Source organism: Cyanistes caeruleus, chromosome 7 (assembly GCF_971803275.1).
Source record: "Cyanistes caeruleus chromosome 7, bCyaCae1.hap1.1, whole genome shotgun sequence".
NCBI lineage: Eukaryota > Metazoa > Chordata > Aves > Passeriformes > Paridae > Cyanistes > Cyanistes caeruleus.
In genome coordinates this window covers 11,314,769-11,322,606 of record NC_141707.1, presented here as the reverse complement: position 1 = coordinate 11,322,606, position 7,838 = coordinate 11,314,769, and positions in this window count along the sequence as shown.

Genomic DNA, 7,838 nt, shown 5'->3' with positions numbered 1-7,838 from the left:
CAGCTGGTCTCAGCTCTCCCTGGGAGTGCTGTATCTTCCAGCAATTCATCCTGGTGTGCACTGCAGGGTGTGGCACAGGGAATGCTCTGCCAGCCTGGAGGGGGGCTCCTTATTAATTTAAATGTCTTGGACTAGGGAAGCATGAATCTCAATCTGGTAATTTGTCACAGGAATAACATCTGCATCAAGAGGGTGACCAACCCTTACTGCAAAATACAGGTGTGCTCCGCTCCTGGACACCCCAAAAAGTGCCAAAAATAGCCCAAGTGTCCCAGGGAGCACAGCAAGGATCACCAGCAAGGGGTAATGCTCCCTGGGTGTTTTTTTCCAGAAAACCTACAATGATGTAGCACTGAACAACCTCTTCTCCCTCTTTTCCCCTGGTTGTTTTTGTTCGTTTTCTTTCATTTTGTTTTTGTTTGTTTTCAGGAGAACTGGGGGAGGAGGAAGAGAAAGGGGTAGAAAAAACATTGTGTGATTTGATTTGAATTGCACTGCACTTTCCCTGTGCTTTTTTTATTCTCGATGGGAATGATGCATGCAAGTCTGGGAAAACAGCACATTTCACCAGCCTGAAAAACATTGCCTTGGGCCTAACCCAAATTTTCACCAGTTTTCACTGGAAGTTGAATAACGTTTTTTGAATAGCCGGTGTGGCAACCTGTGATACCTGGAGTTCTAAGAAAATAGATATTATATGGGAATTGAAGCCTGAAGAGTCTCAAATATTTTTAGGGTGTTGGTGGCCATCAGCAGTACTGAGCATCACGCTCAGAAAGTGGCACTCAGCCCTTGCCAACCCTTGCAGCGCTTCTGAGTGGGAAGCAGCAAGGCAATCAAGTCACTAGAGGGAGAATTTCTGTCTTCCAGGTCCATAAAGGATATGCAACACATAAGCAGAATCAAAACGAGTCACAAAACCACATGGAAACTGCCTGATTTCCCCTATTATTCCTAACACATCAGCTCTAAACGATACACCCCAGAAGAGCTGCAGTTAAAATATGGCTGTTTATTCAGTTATTTCCATACGCGTCTTATTTATTTAGGATCAAGCCAAATACTACTCGCTGGCATTAATCATCTCCTGCATCCTGGGATGCAGGAGGTGGGAGGAACATGACAGCCATGTGCGTGGGCAGGCACAGAGGTGGGTGTTTGCCTGTTGGAGCAGAGGTTTGGAGCAAGCCAGGGTGAACGTTCAAATTCAGATCCTTCCCAGAGTCTCGCACAACATTCCACGCTTATTTATTAATTTTTTGGTTTAAATGTCTTTTCTTTGAGAATTTTCTTTGTGATCAAGGGGTGGGGTTAGCCGCTTTGGGATGAGATGGGGTATTTGCTTCCCTTTGGCGGAGGCTCACACCTCTTTGGCCTTTGAATACAGATTTTCAGCCTTGCCTCTCCGCTGCATCTTGGCACTCAGCCGCTCTCCCCACGAGCCCTCCCTCTCCATTCAGAGCTGCTGAAAGCACCTTGGCTGTGCCTGAATGGGGGAACATTTGTTCCCGCTCTCTCGGGCACAGGGAGGGAGCTGTGTGTCAAGAAGTGACGTTGGTAGAGCGCGGGTGCCTTCCCCAGCGCGGGTGCCAAGGCGCGGGCGCTGCTGGCTCCGTCGCAGCAGGAATCGCGTCCTTTCGGAGGAGCAAAGCCACTCTCATTGGGGAGCCCAGGCCGTGGGAGCCACGGCATCGCTCTGTGGAGGGAAGGCAGCCACAGACACCCAACACAGGGATGGGCCTTATGGCTGTCCCCCCACCACCAGTGCTCTGCACCTGCCCAGCCGCTGGCTCCTTAACCAACCCAAACTCTTTCGGAACATTTATTTAGCTTAAGAAAATGGTCAATTTCCCTTGGAATGTGGTCCTAGTCTATTTAATTAAAAATCGATTCATCCCGTATCTAAACAAAGACAAAAGAAAGGCTTTTGCACCAAGTCTGGTAAACCTGATTAGAGGGAGCCTGATCAAACACTCCCAAGTTAAACACCTCAATCCATCTGTGCACAACCACACTGAGTCAGTCCTTCAGGGTAAACCCCACTGGCAGTGTACACCATTTGGGATATTAACAATATATTTAATATCTGAATGTCCCCTCTTATTTACCTCAGAATTAGGTTGAAAAAGACTTGCAGTCACTGAGTGCAGCCATAAACTTAACACTGCCACATCCACCAGTATATCCACCATGTAAAACCAGCACAACCATGAAACCATGTCCCTAAAGTGCCACATACCTTTTTATTTCCCACCTACTTACAACAGCAAAAAACCCCATAACATCTCCTGTTGATGTGGTTCACGACCCAGCTGTGCCTACAATGAATTAAGTGATTTTTCAGCTTGGACAGGAGAACAACTCCCTTTTTTGGGAGCCCTCTGCCATGAACAGAGCCTGAGTTGGCATTACAGGAGTGCTGATGTCCAGCTGACCTGAAGATCAGACTTGCAGACAAATTTCATGCAAACAGCAAAGCAAAAGCCTGTGTCACCCACCTTTACTTTCTGCTACCAACTTCCACTGACCACAAGGTAGGGTTTTTAATCTGACCAAAGCCTGAGGCACTGTGGTAACATCCATCCTCTTACATCCTCCCTCCTTCATCCTTTCCAAGAAAAGTCCTCAGCACAGCAAAAAAAAAGGAGACAGGTTAAAATGTAGTATCTGCTTAAATATTCTTTCTGCCTTCTTTTTAGAAGAGAAATTGTAGTAAAGACCCTGGTGGGGGAGCCTGAGGAGAGACAGGTTGCATCCCATCCTGCCCAGAGGAAACGTAACAGCACAGTCCCTGGGGAACAGGGGTCAGCTGCTGCCCCTCTCCAAGCTGCACCAGGACCACTTTGATTTCAGCTGGGAAGATAAATGTGAAAAAAAAAAAACAACAAACCAAAAAGTAAAAAGTCGCTGTATTTTGGTTCCTCTTACCTAGGACCAAGAGAGTGGTGTGGGAATGGAGAATGAGAATTCAAGATGATCTGCAGAGCAAAATGGACCTCATGCTTTTTCTTCCTTCTTTGAAATACACAAAAAAGTAACTTTAAAGGATAATTCTTCTGACTTCTCTAAAACAATGGAAAGAAAAATACAAACTTGGCATTTTTGGCCTCAACTACAAAGACTGTAAATTTATTTTGGGAGAAAGCAAAATGGCATCTCAGAACCTAACACATTCAAGACACTGAGCGCTCCAAAAATAAAGCTGAGCATCACAAGGCAGACAGCCCTGTCAGCAGGCTCTGTGCAGGGATCGCCTGCCCCTGTCAGAGCAGATTTCATGAGGCTTGATAGCAAAGGCAGCTGGTGAGGGCTCTGCTGTCTAATCCTCAAAGCACACCTGATATTGCAGGAAGAAATCTTGGATGTACTCAATAGTCACATTGTCACACTGGGGCTCCGTTTAGCACCAGGAGCTGTTTCTAGAGAGCTTGAGAAAAAGTGAGTGAGGAAAGAAGGAAGAAAAAAAGGGAATAAAATACAGGATGACACTTATCTAGATGTAATGGCTAACAAATGGCTTATTTTCTACCTATAGAAACATTCCTGTTGAAAAATACTGTATTAGTTGTCTCCTAGTATTGGAGGCTCTATAGGACACCTTGATTTTACACAAAGCACAAGGTAAACATGGTCCTTACCATGGAAAATTGGTGGGGTTTTGTTCCAGCAATGGGAATGGATCATTTCTGGAATTAGTACCCAAAGTCATCACAATCTTTAAAGCATCACAGGCTTTACAATATGCATGGGGTTTTCCTTAGTAAATCAGCATTTACACTGTGAGAGCACAGGGGGAAATCCTCTAGACACCACTGAGGAATTTGTTCCTTTGTTGTTACTGAGTTTTGATAAACGCTCCTAAATGTGTTTCCTGCACTCCTGGAAGTTGCCATCGTTTTACAGGGCCTGGGTGTGCCCCAGCCCCAGGAGAGATGTCTTGTAGCAGGCAGCCCCAGCAAAGAGCTGTCTTACCTGTGGGTAACAGTCAGAGCATCCTGTTCCCTCCTCCTCCTCCTCACAGCCCAGTCATCAGCACAACATCCCCAGCATGCCAGAAACAGAGGCAAGGTTTGTTTCCACTGCATCCCAGTGTGAGGATGAACCATGGAGCATCCTGACCCTCATGTTTTACTCCCTTTGCACTACTGAAGAAAAGGAGAGCATTTTGGGGATGCAGAGCCTGGCTCTGCCACAGCAGCTGGCTCACAAACCAGGCAGTTCTTACTGCAGGGAGCCGCTGCAATTTCTCTGTTGAAGTAATTTGTGTAGGAATGATGACACTGCCATTAAGGGTAGATGTTAATAGTGATATCTACACAAAGAGTGTAATTTCAGCTGCTCTGTTCAGGCTGTAGCCCACAAACATCAATAAGCAGGGTGAATAAATACGCACATGTCCCTGTGGGATCAATCCCCTGACTCGCTTTTCATCCTAAACCCTGGTGAACTAAAAGCTACAGTCACCTCCACTGCAACTCGGTATTTAGGCTTCATGGAAAAACAATAAATCTTTACACTCAGAGAAACGGCTTGGGGTTTTATCCAGCATTCCCTGACCCCAGGCACAGCCTCTGCTCCCATCCTCTTTGTGGCGAGGAGCCCAGGGTTCCCCAGCCAGCCATGCCAAACCTGCCGGGCACTGCAAGGGCACCTGGGGCTGTCAGCGTTCCTGCTTTTCACCCGAGCTTCTCTCCTCGGGAGCTCTGTAACACCCATTAATTACTACTCTGAGCAGTGTGATGGATTGGGATGGGTTTGGGCTTCGGAGGGAGCGTGGGGGACAGCAGTTCAGTGGGATCCAGCTTTCTCCATGCCTGCATCTCTTCCCCTCGCTCAGGCGGAAAACAACAGCTGTGACAAGCAGGGGAGCAGCATCACCCACTCCCTACTCCCACTCACGCCGGGAAGAAAACAGCCTGCTCTCCGTTCCTCCTCACTTCTGTCGGCTTCCAGCAGTGCCGGGCTGCCAGCGAGGCAAGGAGTCGTGTCAGCAGAGAGGGTGCAACTCTAGAGATAGGGGGAGGTCACTGATTAAACATCTCATTGATTCTTTTCCAAGGACGGGAATTACAGAGTGCCTGGAGCGCTTGTAAATTGTCATTGTCACTGGATGAAGTCCACCTATAGTAGCCAGCCACGAGCAGAGACTTTGTGAGACTCAATGATTAGTTACTTATTTCCCTGGATTTCTACAATACTAAGGTGGCACCCATCCAAAAAGCTCTGGGCTCAGTGCCATGATTTAAAACACGCACTTCTGAAGTTTTCCGCCCCCTGCCAGCCTCACCCCCCAAGCAGCACCCAGCTGCGAGCCTTGGGTGGGGGGAAAGAGAAGGAGGAAAAAAAAAACGAGGAGAAAAGCAAGAAGCAATCCCCTTGGCCAGCCCTGGGAAGAGCAGGACTTCCCTCTAATGCCCTGTATTCTCTCCATCTGCAAGTCAGGACACAGGGCAACCCCCAAAGCCTGGGGTCAGCTACCAGCACTGCCACAGCCCTGCCCTTGCTTGGCTAGGACCTCCTCACATCCCTGCAGGGATGCAGGTGGTGAGGCCAAGAACTCTAAATCCTGGTTTGTGAGCAGTTAAACCTGGATGGGAGACAGTCTGCAAGGCAAGGGAGAGCTTTTTCTTAAGCCAGGAATGGGAACAGTACCTCTTAATATAGCAAGGGGAGTAATATAAAAAGAGTCTTTCCTATCTCCCACCTCCCATCCCTCCTACATCCTGACTTATTTTAGTGCCTGGCTACACCCCGGCATGCAGAAAACCATTAGGGTTGCCAAATGCTTGTTTCAGGAGACAATTTACATACACAAAATAATATAGTTTTTGCTTGCTGCTCCTCACTTGGAGCACCTGTGGCTAAGGCTGGCTAGCAACCCTGCTGACAGCTCCTGAAGTTCCGAAAGCAAACTTCCCCTGCTGGCTGGGAGCAGGCTGGGCCTCCTGGCCCCAAATCCCAGGAAGCTTCTCAGGTCCTGGCCATGCCTCCAGGCGTGCTGCAGGGCCATGGGGAAAGGCTCTATGGGCACCTGCCAGGGAACCAGGGACGTTCAATGGGTTGTGGCCACATGACACCATTTCTGGCAGCAACGCAGAGTCTTTGCTTTTGGAGTGAGGACAGCGAGACCCCAGCTGTGGTGGGCTGAGGAAACCTCCCCTCCCACAGCAGCTCTCTGCATCCCAGGGAGAGACATTAGTCAGAGCCACAAGGTGAGGTCACAAAGTCACATACCGAGACCACAAGGGCTGTTTACGTGCAGCCTCAGAAAAAGCAAGTAAGTCTTTTTGGAAGAAATTCTGCAGCTTCCCCACGTTTCAGTGGCGGTCAGCATCCCCCTCCTAGTCCCAGCAGAGCAAAGCTGTTGACCTGTCCTCTGGTACAGGGCACATCTGCCAGAGCATCCCTGCATCCCAGGAGGCTGAGCACTGAGGACCCCAAGCTAGTGACAGCTGTTCCTTAATTTTTGGTCAGAAGTAGTGTTTTCTGTCACAAAGGCACTCGCAACAGAATTCAGCTATTGGTGAAACACGCATACTGAAGAAAGCTGCCACTTTATAAATGAAGGCTCCTCCATTAAAAAAAAAGAATCCTTATTTTATGGAGTTTCATTCTAATAAAATTATTTTTACCCATTAAATTACATGTCAGACGTAGTTACTCTATCATGTCATATTATGACAGGAGTAATAGTTGAAATATTCTCCTTGTACTTGCCATTACAATCACAAAGAGCAGCTGTTATCTGGTGCTGTTCAAGACATCTTTTCTTTGTTCTAGATCAAAGTGGCTCCTGTTTTTGCCCCAGCAACGTTGTCAAACCATTTTGTTACAACATGAACATGAGCCACTTTGATCTAGAAACAAAGGCAAGGGAGATTAATCACTATTAGCCAAACCACTCTTAATTAAAAAATTAAAAATAAAAATAGCTGAAGCTCTTACATCATACTATGATGTGTAGGTAATTGTAAGGCATGTAATGCACTGCTTTACAGGGATGACACAAGAAGTTGGAATGGGAAAACATCCACACACACTAACCAGATTTTCCTCAAGCATTCTGAAATTAAAAGAGAAAATTAAAAATAAAATAAAATAAATCTAACAATAATAATTAGTATAATATTTTCCCAAAATTCTAGTTTATTAAAAACTGAAAATATTTGGGTTTTCTCTAAATCAGAAGCTACACATTATTTTCCTCTGTGACATTTTATAAGAATCCTGAAACCCAATCCTGAACTTTATCTCTCTGTCATATGCTGGGTTTATAAAGCATCGTCTTCAAATATTGTCTGCTGAAGACTGATTTGGTTAGTGACGCATTCTCACAGAAGTTTGCTGAATTCTTTCTGAACCAGGTGATCTCCAAGGACAAAAAAAAATATCAGATTTAGTGAATCCAGAATGTTTCGAAGGCATGTTTCTGCCTCATCAAGAAAGTCCTAGAATAATCTAAGATTTGTGCATTCATTGTATAAATTTTTTAGAAGGTCAAAAGACATTCCTAATTCTCAGTTTCTAGACTGAAAGATTGCAGGTTTAGGATGAAGTAATATTCCTTTGTTTTTCTCATCAGCTGTACCGACCACCTCTTTTGCTGAGTAGAGGAGGGAAAAGCCCCAGCAGTTCCACAGTGCAGAAGCCTTGCTGGAGGTGCAGGGGCAGCAGGGGAGGACTGAAGGACCAGGAGTTTGTGTTCTCTTCTGGTGGTCCTTAACAAACTCTGCCTGCTGCCCTTCTACTGCAGAGCATCTCTGCTTTCCCTTTGATTTGCAGTCCCTCAGCCTTGATCATTGGTTTTATTTATGCAAACCCAAAGCTGCATATTTTAA